We start from the raw sequence: 26991 nt of genomic DNA on the forward strand, positions 1-26991 counted from the left end.
ATGAATGGGAGAACCAAGGAGAGAGTATAGCTGAAGAAGACAGGAGGTCTAAGAACTGAAGCAGGGCCTTTTCCATGGTGGAAATTTGGGAGAGAAGGAAGAGCCAGCAAAGGAGACAGAGGAGGAGCAGCCTATGAGTTAGGAGGAAAACCAGGAAGACCTAGTGCCAAGAGCAACTGTGTGAAAGGTTATATTAAGAAGGAGGATGTAAACAACTACATCAAATGTTGCTGAGAACTGATGGTGGCCTGATTGTGACAGGGAGAACACTGGTAACCCTGACAACAATATTTGTTGATGTCACTTGAAAAAGCCTTACTAGAATATTCAAAAGATAACAGAAGGATAGCAATGGAGACAATAAACATAGATAATTCTTTCAAGGAGTTCAGCTCTAAATGGGAGGAAAGACAAGGCAAGAAGGTGAAGAAGAGACAGGAAGCTAGGGCAGTGCAGAAATGGAGACAAAGGGAAAGAAAAGGAATCGAGAAGAATGCACAGGTGGAATGGGAGGATACAACTTTTTAAATTTTGTTTTGAGATGGAGTCTCGCTCTGTTGCCCAGGCGACAGATTCTCCTGCCTCAGCCTCCTGAATAGCTGGGATTACTGGTGTGCGCCACCGCGCCTGGCTAATTTTTGTATTTTGCGTAGAGACGGAGTTTCACCATGTTGGCCAGGCTGGTCTCGAACTCCTGACCTCAGATGAACTGCCTGCCCTGGCCTCCCAAAGTGCTGGGATTACAGGTGTGAGCCACTGTGCCCGGCCAGGAGGACACAACTTCTAATGGGAAGTAAGTTTGGAGACGAGGATGCAAGGAAAACTCAGAGGTATAGCTTAGCTTGTATCAAGTTATAAAGCTGTCAGTACAGATCAGCAAGATCAGAAGAAGTAGGAGAAATGAGGCAGAGATAGGGAAAACTGGGATGCTGTTTCCAGATACTTTTCCCTGTCCTGCCTCTGACCAGGGCTGTTCTGACTGGTGGAAAAAAAGATTTTTTTTTTTAACAATGGGGGAAAACTTAATATGAGCTAGATATTAAATGATATTAATAAGTTATTAATTTTGTTGGGTATAACAAAATAAACTGTAACAATGTAACTGTATAACAATGAAATTGTGGTTATGTTAAAAAAAAAAAAAAAAGAAGTCCTTATGTGTTAGAGATGCCTCCTGAAGTATTCTCAGGTGAAATGATATAACTGGGATTTGCTGCCAACACTCTAGCAGGGAAAAGAGTAAGTGAGAGTATTGGAAGACAGAAGAACGGAATGTTGACAACTTCACAGCATCTGACAAGCCCTGGGAATGAGCAGTCTGAACAAATACTGAAAGAAGGAATGTAGGGGAAGAATATAGGTGTAATGAATGAGAGCATCAGCTCTGAAAAATATTCCCTGTGAAAATGATCACTGTTAAAACAAGCCTAGTTTCCTGAAGGAACCAGCTGGGGCCCTGATCCCTGGATGGGACACTCTAGAACACAGATGTCAAAGCTAGGCAAAGGAAACCCACTCATAGTTCAAAATGCAAAAGGTAAGTGGCACCCACCTGAAGCTGGGCTCTCAAGAGCTCAGGAGTACCCCCTTTCCCCAGCAGGCAGTCCTCTCTGGGCAGACAGGAGCCGCAGGGAGGCAGAACAAGAACAAAAAGCGATCAAGAAAATCAAGGGAAATCCTCAAACTCCAGTAGGGCAGCGCCTCCTCTTCCTTAGCGGCATCAGGAATGAACCTGCCACAGAAGAAAAGGAGAAAAGAATTGTGGGCAGCTTCCTGGGAACACAGCTGGGATACAGGCTGAAAGCACAACCTGCCCTAACATGCTGTTGATGCTGAGCATGAGGTGACCTCTGTGCCTGTTATTAAAGAAAGGTAATATTCACTGAGTACTTAGTATAAGCCAGAGACTGTTACAGCCACTGTAGGAGTTTCACCTCATTCTATCAACAACCCAATGAGATAGATGCTATTATCCTCTTTAGGTTAAATCGAGAAAATTAAGATACAGTGAAGTCAGCCTCTTGCCCAAGGTGACACAGCTATAAAGTGACAGAGCCCAGAGGAAATGTGGCTGTGGAGACCCTGCTCTTACACAGTAAGGGCGGTGACGGTGAACTCTGTGGGTTGCAAGGATTCTCTGTGTCCGTTCTGAGATGAATCAAGATTGGTCATAAGGTGTTAAGTGTTGAATCTGCGTGATGGAGATCTGGTCTATAGAGTTCTATCTACTTCTGGCTGTTCGAAATTTCTCCGCAATAAAAACTTAAATGGAATGTAAAATCCCAAAGCCTGACCACACCAGGGGCCTGGGAATCCGTAATTCTTGCGATCAGTGACGGTCCCTGGGACCTTTGGAAAAACCCTGTCCTGTGGGTCCCGGCCAGACTTCCTCCTCCAAGGCCTGAATCCGGGGGCGACCAACCCAAGTGAAACCCTAAGATCGCGGCAAAATGGTCACCCCAGATCCAGTCTAACCCTGGCTTGTTTGGTCAAACCAGACCGCTCCTCATTCCACTCCAGCAAAGCCGAAGAACAGTGGGGCCCCAAGAGACTAGCCCTCAACCGACCAAAGCCTGGGGGACACATGGCCCCAGGGATGGTCCCCGCTCCGCCACCTGGGAAATACCAGCTCCCTTAAAAGCTTATTTATTCAACTCCCCCAAAACCGGGGACTTATGGCATGAGCGAGAGACCCCCCTTTCCCGATTTCAGCCAAAGCCGAAACAGTCCCCACCCACGAGAACCTAGGAGAGATAGCCCGATCCCCACCCATCACCATCCAGTTTCTCGGATGGGCTTCACCCAACTCCCCCGGAGATGCACGCCCACACCCCCAAAATAAGACATCTGGGAGAGGACGGCCTGCGCCACGCCAGCGCGTTCCCACCACAATCACCACCCCCGCGCCACCCGCACGGTCCCCAAATTCAGCCCATAGTCCAGCCTTTCGGGACATTCCTTTCCGCACAGAAAAGGGTACGGCTGCGGCAAGGGTCCCGCGGGAGCCTCACTCACCAGCGCCACCAAAGAACAAGGGGTCGCTCCAGCCACCAGCTGGGGAGCTCCTCCAGCGGGGCGCCAGGACTACACTACCCCGAATCCTCGGCACCGCGCCCGGACCACACCTCCCAGGATGCTCGGCGCCACCAGGCGCGCCCTGACGGCCGGCAGCTCCCATTGGCCTCTGACGGATCCGTTTCTGAGTAATACGCTCCGGTCACTGGAGAATGGCCGCTGTGGCACCTGAATTCTCCCTCTTTTTTCTTAACCACGTGCATAAAACACGTAGAAACTCCCGAGAAAAGTGCCTGGCCCTACTGTGACCCTCCCTCTGAGCGCCTCTGCTGGAAAACTACACTTCCCAGTGACCCCTGGAGCGACTTCCGCACCCGGTGCCGGCCCCGCCCCTTGGCGCGCGGAAATGAGGTTTCGGGGCGCATCTGTTCGGCTTCTGGGGTTGGTCGTCGTGTACAGCTGGGTGACCGAACTTCTTCAGGTGCTGGTTCGTGTTGCAGCGTTCTCTGGTCTCCCTGGCTCCAGCCGCCCGCTTGGAAAGTCACGCCCCATATTCTTAAGTACCGGGCGAACGTCATCTCGTGTACACTTCAGCTCCATTTAAAGCCTTGGAAAGGCGGAGCAGTCTTCCCGAAGTCTCACATCCCGATCGAGGTAGACCCGATTCTGAGCCCACGCCCTCAACCCAAATACACCTTTTCGGGTGCCCTGAGAACTTTTTCTTCTTTTTGAAATCTACGAAGTTATGGGCAAACTCTCATCTCCTGGGAAACAGAAGCCTCATTCTTAGGCCAGAGCTTGGCCTGCCGTCCGCTTAAATCTCTAGGCCTTTGTCCGGGATCCTGGTTGAGAACAGGACTGCGCTGGTGCCATCTGGGACGTCCCATCTGGAGAGCTCGAGGGGAAGGCCCACTTCACTCTTGAGAGGGCTTTCCACGCGTGCACCCTCTCACTGCTCTTCACCTTCCTCAGATAGGCTTTCTGAAACTTAGTCATTCTCTGGGAAGACCAAGGAAATGACCAAGGTCTGAAGGGCCAAGGAGATGAGAATTTCCTAAAATTCTTTTTTAGCTCTCAGAGGGTGAATCCATTGGCTTCTCGTACCCCGAGGCTACATGATTTATTGTGAATGCAGTTCAGTCCTGGCTCCGGAGACATGTCCAGTGTTAATTGGATTCATCCCTCAACATCATTCTCTGCCTCACTCATGAGTCAGTCATCACCAAGAAATTAGTTGTTAATACACATAAAGGTTCAGAACAACAATGCAGGGACGCCCATGGTCAAGTGTTCACTTGTGCTGGCTGTACAATAAAGACACAAATGGCTGACATCTCTTAAGCTTGGAAATGAAGACTTACAGGATATGCTGCCTGAGGAATTAGGCAAGATGACAAGTTGGAAGAACACAGACGAGTAAGGAAGAGTGTAGGAAGTGTGGACAGAATCTCAGGGTCTGAGCCACTGGGCAGACTGTCATGACCACAGTGAGATTTTCAGTAGCGCATGGTCTTGCGTCCAGCTCATTTGCGTATAGACAAGGATGCCGTCTGGATGTCCACCTCTGTCATACAGCCTGCCTCCTGTTTCATCCTTGAAAGACCTCAGCATTTAATAATTAGGAGTTTCTGTCTAGAAATCTGGATTGCCTGCTTTCTAAAACACTCCTTGCTGCCATGTCCTCTTTTTCTCCTGGCACTTCCCACCCACTCCATGCCATACCTCATCTGGAATACCCTTAGCTCCTCTGAATCCATCCTGTCCTTCAAGACCAAATACCCAACTCTGTTTCATGAAACCTTCCTATAGTGACTTCTTGAGACTTGAGACTCTGCTAACTCTGGCTGTACTTGGGAGCTTTTTAAAATACAATGCCTGAACACCACCCCAATAAATGAGTTTGCAGTGGAGCCTGGGCATCCATTATTCATAACAGAGCTGCTTTCTTCTTAAGAAGGGAAGATATTGTGTAATAATGTAGAAGAGAGATCTTGTTTTGGAAAATCAGAAGTTTAGTTATTGTTTAGTTGTCACTATTTCTGAACCATATACCTCAGTAGATCATTTAACCCAGTGCTCTCAAAAACATGCATACTTGTCACTTGGGATCTTGTAAGCAGCAAATTCTGAATCAGCATGCCTGATGGACCCCAAGCATCAACATTTCTAATAAGCTTCCAGATGATGCTGGTACTGCTTGTCCTCAGACCAGACTGGGTAACAGGGCTTTAACCCAATCAGAGGCTCAGATCCTTAAATTGAATATAAGCAGCTAGATTAAAGAATCTCCAAATTCCTAAATCTCAGAAAGATAATGATTCTATAGTTATGTTTTGGTTTAATATGTTGTCTGTTAAATTTAAAGCACCTCAAGGTTAGGAATTGTGTTTTCATTTGTAAACCCCATAATAGCCAGACTAACATCTCAACAAATGATGCTGATTGAATAGTGAACAGGGTTAATGGTCCTGGAATCCAAGCTCCAGAGTTACAGTCAAAAGCAGGATCTAGATATTTTACTTATCTTCCCCAAGTAGCCCTCTTGCTCCCTTGTTTTCAACATGGGCACATGTGTCAACAGAGTGAGCAGAGCTGTGTTTGGCATAATGAGTTTTCATGGTATTCAAGGTTTTGGCTGTGGATTTCATCTAAGAGGTATGAAGGTTGTGGAGTCCTACTCAAGGACCTGTACTGGGAGATGGTGCTGGAAAACTATAGCAATCTGGTCTCACTAGGTGATAATGGCTTCTCTTACAGTTTAAAATCTGACCCACTGAGCAGCTTAAATCCCTCATGCAGAAAAGGCAGTGCATGGAGCAGCTGCCAGATATAGCTGACTTTAGCCTTTTGAACTTGAAAACAAAGACAGGTTATTCATGTTTCCCCAGGGAAGGTCACGTTTGTTTGTTTTGATATAGTTGAGAATGGGTAGATAGGGGTGTGTGTGTGTCGCTCTTGAGAATTTGCTTTGTCTTTGGTTCTCAGCAGTTTGACATTGATGTGTCTAAATCATTTATTGTTGTTAGGTATTAATCCAGTTTGAGGTTTACTGAGATTCTCTAATCTGTTAACCAATGTTTTTCATTAAATTTAGGAACTTTAGCTGTCATATCTTTAAATAATTCTCAGTTTCTTCTCATTTTGGATAATTCTCAATTTTAAAATTTAATTCTTTCTCAATTTCTTCTTTTGAGTCTCCACTTATACATATGTTAGACCATTTGATATTGTTCCTGAAACTCTATCCAATCTTCAGTATGTTTTTCTGTTTGACAGATTAGTTTCTATTGACCTGTCTTCAGGTTCACTGAACCTTCCTTTTGCCATCTTCAATCTTTTAAGCCCATCTAGCAAATTTTAAATTTTTATTTATTACGTTTTTAGTTCTAGAATTCCCACTTGTTTCTTTTTAAAATAATTTCCACTGAGATTTCCACCCCCATTTGTTTCTTTGTGATGCATGTATTTTTCTTTAGTATGTTTATACTAGCTTCTGTAAAGTCTATGTGCTGAATGAAACCTCTGGACCATCTCAGGATCTATTTCTGTGACTGCATTTTTTTCTTAACAGTGGTCACACTTCCTGTTTTTCTGCATGTCTAGTAATTTTAAAGTTTTTTATGCTGGACGTTTTTTGTGGCATGATTCTAAATTCTTTTATGTTCGTCTGAAAGTGCTTTTTATACCTGTAGGCAGTTTAATTACTGGATGAATGTTTTGAACTTGTACAGGCTTCATTTTATTCTTTGTTAGGCTAGATCTTTGAAAGGTCAAAGTGTTTACCAGGCCCCTCTAACTCACAGGACTCAAACTCCAAGTTCTTTGACCCATGCAGATATTTTTAATGTCCTTATTTTAGTTCCAATTACAATGTATCTAGAGAAGATCTTACTATAAGATGTGGTCCTTATTTTATGGCATGGCCTCTCTAGTTTCACAGCTGAATGATTGAGGTGTTAATGAGGTTTGTTTATTCTGATTGGGCCGGAATGCCTACACTCACTAGCCCTGCTAAACTTCTAGTATTTCCATTCTTCTCTCAAGCAGCTGTTTTCTGGTAATCATTGCATATTTGCGCTGCATAAGCAAAGCTCAACTTCAGCTGAGGTGGGCTTTCCCCACTTTGCACAGCTGCCTCCTTTCTGAGACCTACCCTACCAATGTCATCTACTTCACCATCCCCAAAGTCTTTTTTGCCTCCTCATCTCGGTAAGACTAGTATGCCTTGCCCCCACCATCCTGTATCATGGTCAGGAAATTGTCCCCAAGCAGTTAGCCAGGGCAAATGTAGAACTCATTTTCTGAATTTCCCATCTCTCAGGGATCACAATTTTGTGCAACCTATAGTCCAGGGCCTGAAAATAGTTGCTTTGTACTTTCTCCAGTGTTATGGTTATTTATAATGGGAATGATCATCTGATATGAGTTATTCCATCATGGCCAGCAGAACAAGTTAATTTGATAGCTACTGTAAGTCACAACATTTATATTTATTTTTCTGACTATCCTAGATCTAGGACAAATCCTAATGAAGGCAGCTAATTTGTTATAATCAATAAGACCACAGTTACATAAGGAAATTTAACTGATTGTTGGGTTTGTAGCCCTTTCTCTGAAATACTAGTGAGGTACCTTTTATTAGAATATCTGACAAAAATATCAGCTGCAAGTTTAATAAGGTTCATCAATTTATGTTTCTGCTTAACTCACAGAAATATACCACAAAGGTTAATGATATTCAGTAACCAGTTTTGAAGTAAAATAAAATTAGTTTAAAGGGTTAAAAAATTTTAAGGTATGTGATTGGTATTACTATTCTTGGAAATACAACATGAATATTTCAACTACAAGGTCTTTTACCTTTTCTGTAAAGACATGTTGTTCTGATGATTGTGGGACATAATTAATTATACTCTTTATATTCAGTTAGTTAATTGGTGTCCTTGTGCTCGTTGAATAATTACACTTTTAAATTGTAACCGCAGGCATATTTTGTGATGTCAGCTCCCTGCCATCTGAGAAATACACTTAAAGAATGTACCAAATTTACTCTGGTTGTACCCTTCCTTGCTGGAGGTATTCATGTCAAGGTATGATTACCACACAATGTCAGTCTTGGAAAGAAGGAGTCTGCCCCTGAGAAATGGTTTTATCCCTAGTGAGATCTCAAATGACTTAATTCTTTCTCATCAATGTGCCTGTTGAAATGCAGACTTCTCAGGAGTAGCTGGAGATATTGATTTTTATTGTTTTGTGTGCGAGTTTCTCCCTTGGTTCTGAGTGCCTGAATTTAGTAGGATGCACTTGTAACACTGATGTACAATGTACAATGTAACACTGATGCAGTACTTTTAATAACCTACCATTGGTATTCTAACTTGACACTTGAAGCCTGTCCATTACAATGGCAATTACTGCATACGTAATCTGCGTCTGCTATACAAACTCAGCAGAACAGCTTTACATTATTTGCTGCAAAGATGTTATACAAAGGCATTGCCTTGGGATATTTTATGGTTTAAGGAATCTCTGCAAATGTTAGTTATACTATTTTTGTCTTTGTTCCTAATCGTTGCTGCTGTCAAGTATGTTGTTAACAGGGTATTAATACTTCAGCGAAGCTACCAGCTCATCAGTTCTAACCACAGATGATTCTATATCAAAAAGAAATTGAAGTGACTCTGATAGAAACAAATCTTGTGAGAATGATACAAAAAAACAACATGGAGGTATAGAACTGGAAACCTGATAACGTGGCTAATATTTGTGTGATCATCCAAGTGGCTAATATTTGTGTCTTCATCCAATCATTTTAGGGAAAGAAAAGAGCAAAAGAAGAGACAGTAAAGGAAAAGATGCCATTTACAGCAGCACCTGCTTAGAAAATAATAAAACAATGCCATCTCCCTTCACCTATATCTGTTAAGAACTCTAAACTTTGAATGACCCTAGTAGGGCAAAACGACTTGGCTCTAACTCAATATTTTTTCCTGACCTCTGAAAAATAGAACCTTTTAAACCAATTATGTAACAGTACTGTGGATTCACTCTGACCTATCCGGAGTGCTAGCTTTTAATCCATAATGAACACAGCCACGATGAAACTCCACCTCCCAACATTTAAAAACACTGAAATTTCTCCCTCAGTGAACAACTTGTGAAACTTTTTCAGTGATGCCTGTAGTAACTCAACCTTTTCACTTCTTTTCTTAAGTAGTCTTCTTGGTAGTTTTTGTTTTACATTAGAAACAAAACAAGAATACTATATATGAAAACCAAAATTCTGATCATAGCAAATCCATTGTATTTAATGACTTTATCATTGAAAGAAAACATTTGAAAGATAAAGACACAACGTCTTCAACCCAAGCTTGAAAAAATATAGCAAAAAGAAACACAAAGGCCTAAATAAATACACTGGAAAACAGTGAAACTGATAATACTTGTGAAGCGAGTTGGGGCTCAGTACCTGTGAGCCAGGATTCATGATTGCTGCTTCCTTATTCTCCTCCAATGCACATTCCATCTCACCTTGTCCCTGGCAGCTTCTCACGAGCTCTATTGCATTTTTTTTTTTTTAAAGACAGAGTTTTGCTGTTATTGCCCAGGCTGGAGTGCAATGGTGCGATCTTGGCTCACTGCAACCTCTGCCACCCAGGTTCAAGCGATTCTCCTGCCTCCGCCTCCCGAGTAACTGGGATTACAGGCACCTACCACCACAGCCTGGCTAATTTTTTTGTATTTTTAGTAGAGACAGGGTTTCACCATGTTGGCCAGGCTGGTCTCAAACTCCTGACCTCAGGTGATCGACCCACCTCAGCTTCCCAAAGTGCTGGGATCACAGGTGTGAGCCACTACACCCAGCTGCTCTATTGTACTTTTTTAAACTGATAGCGTGATTTACCTGTTTAAAGAAACATGCCTTTGTGTAGGTTATTTTTATATTAAGGTATATTTTTATTTTTATATATTGAAATGGTTATTTTTTAATTTAGAAGGAAATACTTTTTTTGTAAATGCCTGATCTTTTATTTGAAAATAATTTCAAACAGAAAGTTGTAGGTGCAGTAAATGTAACACTGATGCAGTACTTTTAATAACTTACCATCGGTATTCTAATTTGACAATTGACTTGATAATGTGTTTTATAACTTTTTTTTTTTTTTTTTTTTTTTTTTTGCCTTCTAGTATGGGATCCAGTCTAGGATTAGGTTTAGTTGTCATGATTCTAGTATCCTTTAACCTGGAATATTTTTCTTAGGGTTTTTTTTTCCTTTTCTGTCTTTTAAGAACAGGATCCTCCTTTTTGGTAGCTGAATGTTTTATTCGGGGGTTGTGTGAGGGGTATCACATTTGGTAGTGCCTGATTTCTGCCTTGTACTGTTACCAGTTTTTCATTGTCTCTGACAATTTAAGACCGTGCATCCGTTAATGATTCTTGTCTAGACTGGTTTTTACCCTAATAGTTACAAAGCTGTAATTTCCAATGCCAACACTCCCTCCACATTTTCCAGTCAGCACTAGGCATTCAGGTAGGATGCTATTTTATGAAAGGAAATACACTATTCAGGTAGCAGTGAGAGAAGGACAGGCAAATCACTGATCCCATTGTCACCAGAGCTATTCAGAGGTGCAGAGAGCTGTGAGAGCTTGGAGAAGGGAATATGGGGTACAGAGTGGCAGGAGGCAAGGTCAGGGCTACATAAGCTTCCTCGCCTGCCTGGCCAAGGTGTCTTGACTCGATCCTTCATGTGGCTGAGCTTATAAAATCATAACAACATAAAACCTGCCAGCTGAGAAAAGAAACCTTATCAGTTTTTAAAATTTTAAATATGATAATTTCCGTCCCCCTCCCTTCCGCCATCCATGGGGGATATATCCAAGACTGATTGCCTGAAACCTCGGATAGTACCAAATCCCATATACTGTACATACGTTTTTTGCTATACAAAAAAAAACTGAAGATACAATTAATTTATAAATTAGGCACAGTAAGAGATTCATAACTAATAATAAAATAGAACAACTATAACAATATACTGTAACAAAACTTATGTGGATGTGGTCTCTCAAAATATCTTATTGTACTATGCTCACATGTTTTCAGACTGTGGTTGTCCCTGGGTAACTGAAACCTCAGGAAGTGGAACTGTGAATAAGGAGGACTACAGTACTGCATCCACCTGTCCATATATTTAGTATTTTTAGAATGGATTGTCCCTTAATAAGTTAATTTTTTTACCATATTCATAATTGAGCAAGTCTGAGCATCTCGTTAATATTTTTTAATGACAATAAAACCAGCAGCAGTGAGGGCAGATCCTAAAGAATGAAGAGATTAAGGGCAATAAGGAAGATGAAGAGAGTCAGGGACGACTGTAGCTCTGGTCAAGACGAAAGAAATTTATTATCAGTGGCAATAGGGAACCATTAGAAAACCATCTAATGTAGACCAGAGCTTCTCGAAGTTCAATATTCTGGGGATCTTGTTATGATGCAGATTCTGATTCAGGGGCCCTGAGCTTTCCAGTAAGGAGGATGCTCCTGCCCCAGGACCATGTTTGGAGATGTTGGTCCCCAGGATGTACATTGCAAGTGACGGGTCAGGTGTGGATAAAGCAAACCAAGGCAGCAGCTGAAGGAGGTTTGTGCTAGAAATGCACATCAAGATACTGCAGTCTTGATGAAATGAAATAGCCATCATCTAGTGATTCCTTTGGGAATTTGTCCCCTAATAGTTCTGTGAGGGCCCAAGGATCCCGGTCTGCCTCAGTCTCAGGCACAGGCTACTATTTTTGAAGTTCTTTTCAGGAGCCTGATACTGTGCTTTACTCACATCATCTCACTGAGCCCTCCAGACAGCCAAATGGAGATGAATTCCTCTTCACGGACAGGACATGGAAGCTCTGTTTTAGTGAGTACTTTGCCTGACATCCTGCAGCCGGTAAGTTGTAGAACTCAAATCTGAACCCTTCTGACTCAGAAACTCTGTTCTTACCACCTCTTAATTAGGTGCCCACCACAAACACATGGCTCATGAAATGAATGCCCCGTGCTCCCTGCCCTCCAGTAGCACTGAGTCTAAAGGGAAGGATGTGTCGCAGGTGATTACCATCCAGCCATGTTGGTGGAGAAGAGTACCACCAAGGTATTAGCTTTCCACTTTGCAGGCTCTTTGGTTAGAACTGTTAAAAATGCCCTTTTGCAAAGCAGAACCTTGAACATTGAATAAGTTGGTGTAACATATTTAAAGGTAATAAATGATTACATCTGCCTTATTTCTTTTCATTCCAACATATTATGACAATTTTCTAATATAAAAGTTGAGAGAATCATGCAGTGAATATCCAGATGCCCACCATAGTTATATTTAACTATATATCTTTTGTTATACTTTTGTCATCCCTCTATCCATCCATCAGTTCATCCACTTTTTTGATGCATTTCAAAGCTGCAGACTTCAGTTCACCGCTAAATCGTTCAGCATACATATCAGTAGAGTTCAATATTTGTTTGTGGTGTTTTAAATTCAAAACATGCAACAAAATGCACAGATCTTAGGTGTACTATTCAATGAATCTTGACAAATGCAGACACCCGTGAAATCCAAACCCTTCTCAAGATGAGAATATCCTCGCCATTCTGGAAGGTTTCCTCATGCCTCTTCCCAGTCAAACTCAATTATGTTGCCTCAAAGGCAGTCACCAAATTAGTGATTCCTGTTCTAGAACATCACATAGATGGAATTCGCTTTTTTTTTTTTTTCCTTTTAGAAGCCTGTGGTCTTAGCAAAGAGTTGCAAACGTTCGACACATCCTTACTAGGCTCCAGCTATCTATCTGTAAGAATTTGTTGATAGGGTATGTTTGTTTCAGTGGAGTAGCAAGAAGGCTTGAAGGACTGCCAAGGGCATACCCTTCATATCAAGGCACCCACATCAACGCACTAGATGAAAGAGCATCACAATCCCATGCAAGGGCAGAGTGAGCCCCCCAACCCAGGCTGGGAGATTAGTGGGTTACAGCAGATGGACCCAGCCTAGGGATCTTTGGCTTCCAGGTATCCCCAGAATTACCTTTGAACTCCACTATTATTTTTAGTATTTCAAAATATCAAATTGAAATGAGACATTAATCTCCCATGGGGCTGCACAGACTAACAAAAGTCCTTTTTTTCTTTCTACTTTTGATTGTTATTGTAGAATTATAGTAGCGAACATTTCTGGCGTATTTATAATGTATCAGTCACTGTTTCAAACATTTCACATTTTAAATTTTAAATTTCATTTGATAATATCAGTAACGTAACATCTCATACATGGTCATTGTTTCTGTACTTTTTAAAATGAGAAAATGCATTTTTATTCTAAAAGTGTGATTTGCTTGGCAGACTAAAAACCTTCAAATATGAGGCCTGTGGAGAAAAATAATGAAAGGAATGGCTGGACTAAATAGAGGTAAGTCTGTCTTTGATTCTTAAGGAAATCTATGCTTGGGGAACCTTTGTTAACATGTATTGAAAATGTGACTAGTGACATTACAGGAAGTTGAAGGTATAAATCATAAGAAATTGGCACTATAGATTTGTGATTAATTGTTCTTGATTTTTACAAAGGCACAAGAGACTGGAGTTATGAGTTCATTTTCCTCTCGTTACTGAGGGGTCTGGGCCTGGGAGTCCGGTTTCTTCCTCTTTCGAGATTTAACCAATTGTGTGACTGTGGATGAGGCATTTGACCTCTTTGGGCCTCAGTTGCCCACGTGTAATGTGTGGTTTGAACTAGTTGTCTCTAAAGCCCTTTCCAGGAATGAAAAGTCTGTGGTTCTCTGACGTTTGCTCCAAAATGCTCATCCGCTGAAAGCCTTGCCCTGGCTCCTTGGGCTTCAGCCCTTTGAACAGAAGAGGGCGCCCTAAACATGGTGATTCCTTCCTTTCCCTGCGGGCCCTTTTGGCAATTTAGGTAGAGGACCGGTGCAAGTGTTCTCAACAGTCAGGATTCGGTTGTCCAGAGGCCAGCATTTTCCCTGGACAATGGGTAGCTAAGGCCTCAGAGGAAGCCACTGATTTGCATCTTTCCAAATCTTGTGAGGTTGAAACTTTTAATTATATTTTAACTATGGATATAATTGAAGAAGATGGAAAAAAGACACTACTATAATTCCATAGTCAGTTACTGCTCTAAAATAAAATGCAGATAAGTAATATAGCCATTCTCATTCTTTTTGACTGGAGGGGGTGGGGTATGGACGTGTCACATCTTGTCTTAGGGCTCTCAAGGTATGGCTTCATTTATTCATTCCATATTTTCCGAGGGTCTACTTGGTGCCAACTACTGTTTGTTTATAGCATCAACCAAACAAAGCCCTTGTCCCCATTGAAGCTAATATTGTATGAGCATTTTCAAAATGGTGGGCTGAAATGGATCCTCAGGCCTCGAAATGCATGCATGCAGCCACAGTTGAGCTAACCAAGGGTGTGAAGCTTGCAAACACCAAGTAGTTTCCAAAGGAAACTGCCCAGAGACAGAACATCTTCTTATAAGGAGTTTTGCCACTAGCAAAATGGAGTAATTGGGAAAATGGCTGTTGAACAAGTTAAATGTACAGATACAACATTCTTTCCTTCTTTGTTTTTTTTTCCGTGAGACAGAGAGTCTCGCTCTGTCGCCCAGGCTGGAGTACAGTGGCACAATCTCCGCTCACTGCAACCTCTGCCTCCCAGGTTCAAGCGGTTCTTCTGCCTCCACCTTCCAAGTAGCTGGGACTACAGGTGCATGCCACCACGCCCGGCTAGTTTTTGTATTTTTAGTAGAGACGGGGTTCGCCGTGTTGGCCAGGCTGTTCTCAAACTCCTGACCTCAGGTGATCCACCCACCTCTACCTCCCAAAGTGTTGGAATTACAGGCGTGAGTCACTGTGCCTGGCCTAACATTCTTGAAAGACGGACAAGAAAGCTACCTGCGTTTGTCCACACTGCTCAGTCTCAAGGTAATAAAGGGAATGGAAGGCTTGTTAGCATTCAGGCAAATGCAGCAGCTAAAGCGCCTGTTACGGGCAACAGCACAGGCTGCAGAGTGAGGCTGCCCAAGTTTCAATGCAAGCTCTGCCACTCACTTTCTGGCTGAACTGGGGGAAATTTCTCAACCTGCATGAGGTTCTGTGAGTCATGTGGGGATTCAATGGGTCCACATATTTAAGCCATCAGAACGGTGGCCTGGCACACAGTAACTGCTCAGTAAATGTTCACCATACTTATCAATGTGATCATCAGTACAACCTTAAATTGGTTCAGTTCCTGATTTCTTTTCATCCTGACTAAATTCTTTTAAATCTTAGGTTAAAAGGCTAAATAAATTTGCCTAGTCAGAACAAGAGAAAGGTTTGTTGAGCATCTGCTATTCTGCTCTTCTAGGAACAAGGATTTGACGATAAACGAGATAGAGCTTGTCTTCTCAGGAGCTTACAACAGACAATAAACACATTAAAAAGTAAACAAACAAGTTGAGATGTAGTGGATTTGACTAGTATTTCTCTCTTTGGAATGAATTATAACCACATTAAAATCTTACTTGTGATGTTCTTGATGTTACATGTTCATGTAAGAGAACATCTTCCGCTTAAGGAATTGATGTATGAATCCTAGCAAAAAACTGAGTAAGTCAGGATATCTTCTGACTTTCTTTTCCAGTTCCACAAGATGTAAGCAGAAACTGGAGATGCTACACATTCTCTTTTGGTAGAAGACCATTGCACTTGACTACAACAAGATTTTAAGCCTGATTTTTATATCTCGAATTGTTTTTGTTCACAATTCAAACTGGCTAAAGACTGAATTCCAGGCTAATATTCATAGTGTGGTTCCAGCAACTGGAAAATGGATTGTGTTTCCTTTCAGCCTTCTAATTCCTGGATGAAATGAGTATACAGTCACGTACCACATAATGACATTTCCTGACTGCATATATGACGGTGGTCCCGTAAGATTACAAATACCGTACGTTCACTCTACCTTTTCTGTGTTTAGGTATGTTTAGAAACACGAATGCTGTGTTTGGATACGTTTAGACACACAACCACTTAGCATTATGTTACAGTTGCCTACAGTTTTCAGTATAGTAACAGGCTGTCCAGGTTTGCAGCCCAAGAGCAATAGGCTCTACCATACAGCCTAGGTGTGTAGTAGGCTCTGCCATCTAGGTTCGTGTAAGTCACTCTATGATGTTCGCACAATAAAGTTGCTTAACGATACATTTCTCAGAATGTTTCCCAGTCATTAAGCAACACGTGACTGTATGTTACTGCTGTGATGTTTCGTAGCAGCCGACCATCTTCTGCAGGAAGGAAGTAGCCCAGACAGTATCTTTGTGCAAATTAGAAAAAGATGCCCCCTTCCTTAAGGCATTTTTCTGCCATCTACCTGAAATATTTTATGACACCTATTCATTTCTACAAATATTCAGTGCACACCCTGCTCAACTGTATCAAACGAGAAGCAGAAGAACAATTTATATTACAACTTTATTTTTAATTGCCTTCTCTTTACCCTTTCGCCTTGTGACCAGCGTGACAAAACACATTCTTGTCACCTCCAGGCAGACAAAAAGATGCATACCAGGGATTAGTAAGTCTATACCAGATCCTAGGAATGGAGTACATCCTTGGGAGGGGGAGGAGACAGTCAGTTAATATCTAGATGACCACAACAAACCAGCAAGGAAGTACAATTGCAACTCCCTCCAAAACCCAAAGAACCCCCGAAAACAAAATCAAAAAATGTCTCAGTCTGACCTGGCACAGGGCCATCTTTGTCAGCTGCCAGATTAGCTTTCCTGCTTTTATCCATCAATAGAATGAGTCTCGCTCCATTGTTTTGCAATTACAATGGCCCTGTGATCTCTTGAATCAAAATTGAACTTTGTCTTCTTGTGTGAGAGAATACAAGATCCACCCCATATCAGTTTTCTGGAGCTCCAGATCCATTCTCCAATGCTAGGCAGACGTCTCTGCTAGACGACCATTAGGCACCTTAAGCTCGGCATGCCTCACACTCACCCCATCCTTACCCTTCCCAAACCTCTTTCTCCTCCTGTAGTCCCCACATCTCCATGGACTTCATGACTCTTCTCTCAGTTTCACAAATGATTAAGTACCTTCTTAGAGTTCCTTTCTCTTCACCTGACATCACATCAGTTTCCACCACCTGCTGCGTGCTCTGCATGTGGACATCTGCCGGGATCTCTCTGTTGCCATTGCTTCAGCATTGGATGAAGCCTTGGGCCCTTGTCATTTCTCCCTGGGACTAATGCAGTGGCTTCTCAGCTAGTGTTTTAGCCATTCCCAAGTCTCCTCACCTCTTTTCAATTTTCTGCTCCCCTGTTACCTGAACAGAACTGGGACCATTTACCCGCACTACTTATAAACCTCTAGTGGCTGCCTACTGCCTTCAGGATCAAATCTCCACTCTGTTCCAGTCTACCCCAAGCTGCCACTAGTTTTAACCACTATTCACTGCTCTCTTGTCTGCTTCTTCTCCCTATCCCATGGTATTCCCTGCCACTTTTCACTACTTAGAATTTGAGAATTCCCTCAAAATACTGTGCATCAAGCCTCCTGTACTTCATGGATTGAATACCACCACCTTCTTCCTCCGGCAAAGTTTTTTGTTTGTTTGTTTTTGTTTTGTTTTTTCACAGGGCTCTCTCTGTTGGCCAGGATGGAGTACAGTAGCTCAATCTTGGCTCACTGCAGCCTCAGCCTCCTGGACTCAAGCATTCCTCCCACCTCAGCCTCCCAGAGCGCTGAGATTACAGATGTGAGCCACCGTGCCAGGCCCCTCTGGCAGCTCTTATTCATCCTTCAGGTTCAGCACAAGTGTCACTTCTTCTTTGAAGTTTCCCCGCCCCCCCACCCTCTTCCTTTGATTTTCCTAGCACAGTCTATAAACTTCTGTCTTGATACTTTTGTCATGATGTGCTGCAACATGTTTCCCCTCCCAGGGGAGGTGCCTGGTCTCATTCTTTCCCTAAGGCACTCAGATCTGACTCGGTAAGGACTGTACTCAAGGGTTGGTTGAAACCTTGAAATGGAAAGATAAGGACAATGAGGCAGGCAGGTGGTTCTGTGGGCTGTTGAGCAACTCTTGATGAGCTTCGGGGACACAAGTGAGGGGACTGCGGGTGCCCTGGTGGCCACTAGTTGTTTAGACAGCTGGAAAACTCAGATTGTTAAAAATCACAGTTTTCATCAGAATGTTTTCGTCTTTGTACACATGACCTTTTGCACTTCTAATGAAACTGGGCCTTTACAAAATGAAATAAAAGGATCTGTGCTATTATTGACTATAAAGTGATCATCTTTAAAAAGACAGACACTAAGAAAAAAATTACTAATTCAGTTAATTGAAAGTTCAGAGTTCTAGAATTGATTTATGGGTTCCAGCAAGGATCAGATACTAAATGATTAGGTCTTTTATCGTCTTCCAACTTATTGTTTAAAATTGTTACAAAGGTGAATTCAGGCTGGGCATGGTGGCTCACACCTGTAATTCCAGCACTTTGGGAGGCCTAGAAGGGTGGATCACTTGAGGTCAGGAGTTTGAGACCAGCCTGGCCAACATGGTGAAACCCTATCTCTACTAAAAATAATAATTAAAAAAATTAGCTGGGTATGGTGGCACATGCCTGTAATCCTAGCTACTCAGGAGGCTGAGGCAGGAGAATTGCTTGAACCTGGGAGGTGGAGGTTGCGGTGAGCCGAGATCGTGCCACTGCACTCCAGCCTGGGTGACAGAGCAAGACTCTGTCTCAAAAAAAAAAAAAAAAAGTGAATTCAATCTTGCTTATATATTTTGAGTTCCTTGGAGCTCAACAGTCTACTGAAAATATAAGATAAATGAGTTTCATTATCTTGCCTGCTTAAATTTATTGATGCAGGGGTAGAAGCAGGAGAAGAAAAATAAGAAGAAAAACAATTAATTGATGCGCAATTTTGTGGGGTTTTTTGCCAGGGAACAGATTTTTCCAGAACTGTGTCTTTTTTTTTTTTTTTTTAAAGAAACAGGAAGGTTATCTTGGATTATGACTAATTAGATTAATTTTAAAAACAAAATATATATTCATTATAAATATGTTCATTTATATAAGAAATATATTTATATATTTATAAGTTCATTCTGTTATATTAGTGTGACAACATGCCATAATGTACATAGACAGCTAGCAGCCATTTATCAGGGGCTTACAGTGTCCTGCTCAGCTGAGCCCCTGGGATTCAAAGTAGGGGGACCCTGCTCCTGGACCCAAGTTGCTCATAGTCTCATTGGGGAAATGACAAGGTAGAAAAAAATAATCACAAGGCAATGTAGTACGTGTGAAAAGGCCTTTAACATTCTGTTGGCCCACAAAGTTCAGTCAGATATTCTCTGCTGATGCAGAGGCACATGTCACAAAGGGGGACACAAGCTGGCTCCAGGTGTGGCCAAAAAAGTGTGCAGTAATGTCCTCTAGTATATATTTTTTCCCTTTTTCTCTGTTCTAGCTTCTCAATATGATGTCTAGTCTAATCAAGCAAATTCACAATTAAGCAGGTGGAAGTTTAAGAAAGGGACCTCAGAAGTCTTCTGGTTTGGGCCGGGCGCGGTGGCTCACGCCTGTAATGCCAGCACTTTGGGAGGCCGAGACGGGTGGATCACGAGGTCAGGAGATCGAAACCATCCTGGCTAACATGGTGAAACCCTGTCTCTACTGAAAATACAAAAAAATTAGCCGGGCGTAGTGGTGGACACCTGTAGTCCCAGCTACTCGGGAGGCCGAGGTAGGAGAATGGCATGAACCCAGGAGGCGGAGCTTGCAGTGAGCCGAGATAGTGCCACTGCACACCAGCCTGGGTGGCTGAGCGTGACTCCATCTCAAAAAAAAAAAAAAAAAGAAGTCTTCTGGTTTGGCCCATTCTTTTATGATGAAGGTTCTAGCTATAGGGACTGGGGTTTGTGTGAGGTAACCCAGGTGATTGCACAGTGCCAGCCCTCAAAGCCAGGTCTAGGGCTCCATCCCACTTTCCCAAGATGCCCCGAAGTGTTCAGGTGTCTACTAGAAAAGCTTTGCATTACTGGGACAGGTGGAAACCAAACTCTAAAATCACTGACTAGAGAGATGCTTTCAATTTTATTTTAAAACTATGTTTTGATTATATTTGTAATGAACCTTTCAGACTTAGGAAAGAAGCTTCATATTACAACAGGCTGACGTGTTTTCAGCTCAAGAGTAGAGACTTCTGTCAATCATGTGGGATCATGAGTGCCTCAAGTGTTGGAGGTCCATGCATTGACCAAGAAGAACTCCAGCTGCTTCAGACTGCTTGACTGTCACTGAAAAGTACACCCAATATGAAGAAGATTGCAGTTAACTGAATATTAAAATTAGATGTCTTGATGAGGCAAATCATTTCAACATATTTCTTCCCTTTCTCTGATTTCCTCTCATGTGTATTATAACAACTGTAGTAGCAGAGGGCTCCAGAAGGAACTGCTCTCACCCTTACCTGCACTGTTTTGTTGAAAAGGAATGTTTCTGATTTTATCTCCTCATTTTTACTACTTCTTGTTATCTTTTTTTTAAGTTTTATTTTCCTGGTACAACACGTGAAGGACCTCAGGGCTTTTGGCATGTGTGTTAGCCAGAGATGTTCTACAGTTTCTTTAGTGATATGAGACAATCTTCTTTTCTTCTTCTTCTTTTGGAGAGAGCGTTTCAAGCCCTGAGGGCTTAATATTGCCATTTTCACGTTTGGATGGAATTTTTCCAAATGTCTTGTGAGCCTTGCCAGTGGTGGCAAGCTGTAATTGGTCAAAAATGAAAGTGAAAACTTAATGAAAACTAAGTTTCCAGTCTCATCTTTATGGCCAATTTCCCAGGTAACCTTGAGACAGTCCTAATTGCATGAGGCATAGTGGGAATGATAATATCTTACCAATGGATAGGCTTGTTGTATAACTAAATGAAGTCACATCTGCAAATCATCTCAGCTTCTTAGAAAAGGATGGTATTATGGAGCCGTGATGATTACAGCAACCAAGGCTCTAACTATTTGTAGTGATATCTGCTGTGGTCTTGTCTGTTTCATTATAACCAGCAGCTTTTTAAGGGAAGTCACAATGGGGTGCAATGATGCACTGTCCTTACAACTATTCTTTAACATCCTGGTCCTGGCATGTCCTGGTAGGTTCATTCCTGTATTCCACAACGAAACCCTCCACTTCAGAGGGTGCCTCATGACATAGCCTAGGACACTGGTCTAGGCTGATGCATATTTTTAATGTCTTAGAAATGGAAGACAGGATAAGTAAACGTGGGCCACGGAAGCCACATTGTTTGTCCATTTCCATTCTAGGAGATTTTGACTTCAACAACCTGAGCAATCCCGAGGCTTCTGGACAGTTAGTTGGTTTCAGAATCCCCACTATGCTTCCAGACGATTCTAGGTCAAAGGGGCTCAGGCTTCTTCTGCTGCTGCTGCTTCTGCTGCTTCTGCTTCTTCTTCTCCTTCTTCCTTCTTCTTCCTTCGTCGTTCTTCCTTCTTCTTCTTCTTCTTGACAGAATCTCTCTCGTTGCCCAGGCTGGAGTGCAATGGCACAATTTCAGTTCACTCCCAGGGTTTCAAGCGATTCTCCTGCCTCAGCCTCCCAAGTAGCTGGGATTACAGGTGCCTGCCACCATGCCTGGGTAATTATTTTATTTTATTTTTATATTTTTAGTAGAGATGGAGTTTCACCATGTTGGCCAGGCTAATCTCGAACTGCTGACCTCAGGTGATCCACCTGCCTCGGCCTCCTAAAGTGCTGGGATTACAGGCATGAGCCACTGTGCCGGGCTGGGCTCAGGCTTCTTTAAAGGGACCACGTGACAGCTGCATGAGGAAGGGACTTTCGTTGACTGTGCCCTCGACTCCTAGGATTTCCCAGTATTTTTCTGCCAAGACTTCTCCCTGGAGCTTCACCGCCTGGCCTGTGCCTCCAGCGCTCGGCCGTAGGTCCACAGTGGCAGCACTGCCTGGAGGTCATTCTCCATAGAGGCCCCTCTCTGGTGGCAGAGTCACACACCGCATGTATGGCCTGGACTTTCGGGAACACCGCTGCAGGGAGAACACAGTGACACCATCAGAGATGTGTGCAAGCATCTTTTGTTTTTATTTTTTATTTTATTTTATTTATTTTTTTTTGAGACGGAGTCTCGCTCTGTCGCCCAGGCTGGAGTACAGTGGCTGGATCTCAGCTCACTGCAAGCTCCGCCTCCTGGGTTCACGCCATTCTCCTGCCTCAGCCTCCCGAGTAGCTGGGACTACAGGCGCCCGCCACCTCGCCCGGCTAGTTTTTTTGTATTTTTTAGTAGAGACGGGGTTTCACCGTGTTAGCCAGGATGGTCTCGATCTCCTGACCTCGTGATCCGCCCGCCTCGGCCTCCCAAAGTGCTGGGATTACAGGCGTGAGCCACCGCGCCCGGCCTGTGCAAGCATCTTTAACCTCCCCTAGTAATCTGTGTGTCCCTAAGAGAATGACATGACCATGAACTTGAACTCATCACTAAGCAGACTAGTGACCACGAACTAATCCCCACCGAGTGCAAAACAAGAGGACTCTTATGAGAGAGAAGAAAAACCAAAGTGTTTTTTCCTCCACGCGTATGCACACGTCACTCAACACAACACTTCTGACACCTGGTGTTGGGGGTGGGTTTCCACACACACGAACCAATTCTCTGTGGACTCCAGCTGGGCGTCCTTAATTCAATTTAATTCTGACAGTATTCACCCGGAGAATCAGATCCCACAGGTGGAGGGCTTGGTCCCACCAGATTGCCCCTACTTCAGGTGCCAGTTGCATGTAGTAAGTTGTCACCACTACCTCCACTGGCCAGCTCAGATTTGGATTTGGGGCTCCCACGACGTCCTCCTTGGGTTTGATTGATTTGCTAGAGCAGCTCACAGAACTCAGGGAAACGCTTTCCTTGCGTTCACCCATTTATTATAAGGCTATGGCAAGGATACAGTTGAGTGGCCAGATGAAGAGATGTGTGGGGTGAGGTGTGTGGGAAGGCGCACAAAACTTCCCTGCCCTCCCCGGGTGCACCACCCTCCAGATACCCCAAGTGTATAGCTATCTAGAAGCTCCCCAAATCCAGTCCTTTGGATTTATGGAAGCATCATTACGAAGCTATGACTGATTAAGTCATTGACCGCGGGTGATCAACTCAGCCTTCAGCCTGTCCCCGCTTCCTGGAGGTGAGGGGTGAGGCTGAAAGTTTCAACCTTCTAATCACAAGGTTGGTTCCCCTGGCAACCAGCCCCCATCCAGGAGCCCACCAAGCCTCGGGTCATGAGAACAAAAGATGCTCCTGTCACCCAGGAAATTCCAAGGGATTTCGGAACTCTGTGTCAGACGTTATCACTGAGGAAATTACGAAGGTCTTAAGGAGCTCTGCGTTAGGAACCAGGGGTCAAAGACTAAATATTACAACAATAGATTCTCATTGTGTAGATCAATGGATTCTACATATGTTTGTGTGTATTATACATATATATATATATATCTTAATGTATCACTACATCATAATCTTCTCTAACAAAAACTGGCATATTTTCCAGAGAAAGCCAAGGTTCCTCCCATATTGGGTCCTCTTCTTCCATCTATCCCCAGGGAACAGATCTTAATAGACAATAGCATAGGAAATCCACACCAGCCTCAACATCCTTTACATACTTTGGTTAAGGAAGGGCCTGAGGGTGCTGGGCAGTTGGAACTGAGCTTCATTCAAATGCCATTCTCTGTGTAAAAGTCTTGTAGCTGCATCTTTTTGCTTCCCCAACTAAAATTTTAAGATGAGAGTGAAATCTTTAATTGGAAGCTTGAAATCTAATTATTTGGATATATCATTTGATTTCATTTTAATTTATCCCTAGTTTTTTTAAGGTATGATAGACAAATAAAAATTGTATATATTTATGGTATACAATGTGATGTTTAGATATGTGTATATATACACTGTGAAATGATTAAATCAAGCTAATTAACATATTTGTCATCTCACGTAGTTACCATTTTTTGCTGTGAGAACATTTAGATCTACTCTCTTAGCAATTTCCAAGTATACACTATCATTAGTTATAGTCACCATGCTATACAATAAATGCTTTATACACTTCAACCAATATCTCTCCATCCCTGTCTCCAGCCCCTGGCAACCACCATTCTATTCTCTGCTTCTTTAAGTTCAACTTTTAAAAATCCCATATGTAAGTGAGATTATGCAGTACTTGTCTTTCTGTGCCTGACTTATTTTACTTAGCATCATATCCTTCATTTGGTATTTTATATCTTGCATTGTTATCTGTCTTTTATCTTTTATCATGCCCTGAGGAAGATATTCTGCCCTAATAGTCATTACATAGAAAAAGAAACTAAGGGATAAGCAATATAATTACTTTAATGTTTTTAATTAGCCCTTTTAATAGGCGCTCAAAAATACTAACATAGCACAATGAGATCATTTACTCTAATTACACTGAAGGATAAGGGCCAAACTTGCATGAGGATTTAGGCTTTTTGGTACCTACATACTAATCATTTCTCTTCTCTATTCTACTTTTACATAGTAGAAACAAGAAGTATATAAATATCTGTTAAATGAGTAATCTTATCTGAAATTAAATACCTGTGTTTGCAATTTATTACGTGAATAAAAAGGAAGGAAGATATAGATACATAGGGAAAAACTGGGAAATAACTCTGTAACATGAAAGAGTATGGAAAAGAGTACAAGGAATGTTACAAAATACCTGCACTACCAGTGAACCAGTACAGTATCATCTGAAAGTAAACTGACATAGTTGTAAATGCAAACTCAAGGGCGGTCACAGACTTCTTTTTTTTTTTTTAACAAAATCAGTATAATTGGTATGGGAAGAGAAAAAATAAAATGGAACCATATAAGGGGCGCGGTGGCTCATGCCAGTAATCCCAGCACTTTGAGAGGCTGAGGTGGGCAATTACTTGAGGTCAGGAGTTCCAGGCCAGTCTGGCCAACATGGTGAAACCTCGTCTCTACTAAAAATTCAAAAATTAGCCAGGCCAGGCACGGTGGCTCACACCTGTAATCCCAGCACTTTGAGAGGCCAAGTCGGGCAGATCACCTGAGGTCAGGAGTTCGAGACCAGCCTGGCCAACATGGTGAAATCCCCCTCTCTACTAAAAATACAAAAATTAGCTGTGCGTGGTGGCAGGTGTCTATAATCCCAAATACTCGGGAGGCTGAGGCAGGAGAATGATTTTGCTGCCCCAGCAATCATTACATGTGATGGGTCACTTGATGGATCACATTACATGTGATAGGTCAAAATGCAGGTGTAGGAAAATGATTACTTATTGAGAGCATAGACGTTCACAGTCATGAATGATGGTGATGCCAGGGAACAACAGATTGTCCACATGGGTGGCTGAGAAAGTGGCATCTTTGCTTCTGATGGTTCAATGCACACAAACTTAATTTTATGCAAAAGTTATTAAAATATCGTATAAAATTACCTTCAGGCTCTATGTATAAAATGTGTCTGAAACATAAGTGAATTTTATGTTTAGGCTTGGATTTGATCTCCAAGGTATCTCATGGTGTATATGCAATATTCCAAAACTCAAAAAAATCTGAATCCAAAGCACTTCCGGTCCCAAGCATTTCTGTTAAGGGATATTCAACCTGCATCAGTTTTCCTGTTTGTTTCCTTTGACTTCTCTTCCACGCTGCTGGTTTCATGATACGTCTGGTGAGTCCTCCCTGTCTGTTATGGAAAGAATTCTGTGATCGGTGTGGATTTCCTATGCTTCTGTGTAGGAAGGTCTGTTTCCTGGGGATAGGTGGAAGAAGGCGGTTTGTCCAGGGCTTACTGATAAGATTTCTCTCTAGATCGCTTCTTGGTCTTTTGGCTAAGATCATGTGTAGAATCTGTTCTTACCAGTTTAATATGCTGATATATCCTCTATCTGAGGACAATACAGTAAATGGATTTTTTGAGCAGGGAGATGGAATAGGAGCTTGCTCCATCGACTGCACACATCCACCTGGTATTGCAGTGCCTCCAGGAATGGTGTAACCCTCGGGGGATATTTAAAAAAAAAAAAAGATTTCAATCTAGAGGCTATAGGCTGCAGATGCTGCGGGTGCTCAAACGAGGAGAGCTCTGCTGCAGGGCGCCGCATGCCAGAAGCCTTGGCTTTCTCCAGCCACTCAACTTTTTGCTAGAGAAGAATTCCCTGGTTTGTCTGCGCTTTTTCCCTCTCCCTGGGAATAAATGAGACTGTGCACTGTTTCTTCACAAGGGGGTAGAAAGAGGACTGAACTGTCAGGGGGCTTCCATACGTAGGACTTTAATTCGATTTCCCCTGTTTTCAGTATAATTTCTCACTCTTGCTTTCCACTTTACATGCCAGTGTCAGACACAGACTTTTTTTATTTTTTATTTTTATTTTATTATTATTATTTTTTTCAGATGGGGTCTCACTCTGTCGAGTAGGCTGGAGTGCAGTGGCACAATCTTGGGTCGCTGCAACCTCTGCCTCCCAGGTTCAAGCGATTCTCCTGCCTCAGCCTCCTGGGTGGCTGGGATGACAGGCATGCGCCACCAAGCCCAACTAATTTTTGTATTTTTAGTAGAGACAGAGTTTCACCATGTTGGCCAGGCTGGTGTCAAACTCCAGGCCTCAAGTGATCCGCCTGCCTCGGTCTCCCGAAGTGCTGGGATTATAGGCATTAGCCACCATGCCCGACCTAAATTACATATTTGATAAGGAATTAATATCAAAAATACATGGAGAACTCCTGAAACTCAACAATATCGTAAGAAACAACCAAATTCAAAAATAAGCAAAGGACATTTCTTCGAAGAGGATATACGAATGGCAAATAAGCATTTGGAAAGATACTCAACATCATTA

The 26991-nt window shown here is 42.6% G+C and overlaps 1 protein-coding gene and 1 non-coding gene across 8 annotated transcripts in view; one reads left to right on the forward strand and one right to left on the reverse strand.

Annotated features, from left to right (window-relative positions):
* The window catches only part of ZNF133 (zinc finger protein 133), a 29558-nt gene extending 26464 nt beyond the window's left edge, over positions 1–3094 (reverse strand). For 4 of the 7 annotated variants that reach the window (XM_065522727.2, XM_005568267.5, XM_005568266.5 and 1 more), the window contains exons 1-2: positions 3016–3094; positions 1553–1732 (exon numbers count right to left, since the gene is read on the reverse strand). The gene's annotated coding sequence lies outside the window, so the exon portion shown is untranslated. Of the gene's footprint in view, positions 1–1552; positions 1733–2092 lie in introns of all 7 variants that reach the window. The other 3 variants (XM_065522728.2, XM_065522726.2, XM_074004712.1) reach the window with 2 other exon arrangements.
* Positions 3095–25963: 22869 nt separating this feature from the next.
* On the forward strand, positions 25964–26155 carry LOC123567391 (U2 spliceosomal RNA). Its single transcript, XR_006690303.1, has one exon. It is a non-coding gene; the product is annotated as a U2 spliceosomal RNA (small nuclear RNA).
* Positions 26156–26991: the final 836 nt, after the last annotated feature.

The sequence above is a fragment of the Macaca fascicularis genome, chromosome 10 (genome assembly GCF_037993035.2).
Source record: "Macaca fascicularis isolate 582-1 chromosome 10, T2T-MFA8v1.1".
Lineage (NCBI taxonomy): Eukaryota > Metazoa > Chordata > Mammalia > Primates > Cercopithecidae > Macaca > Macaca fascicularis.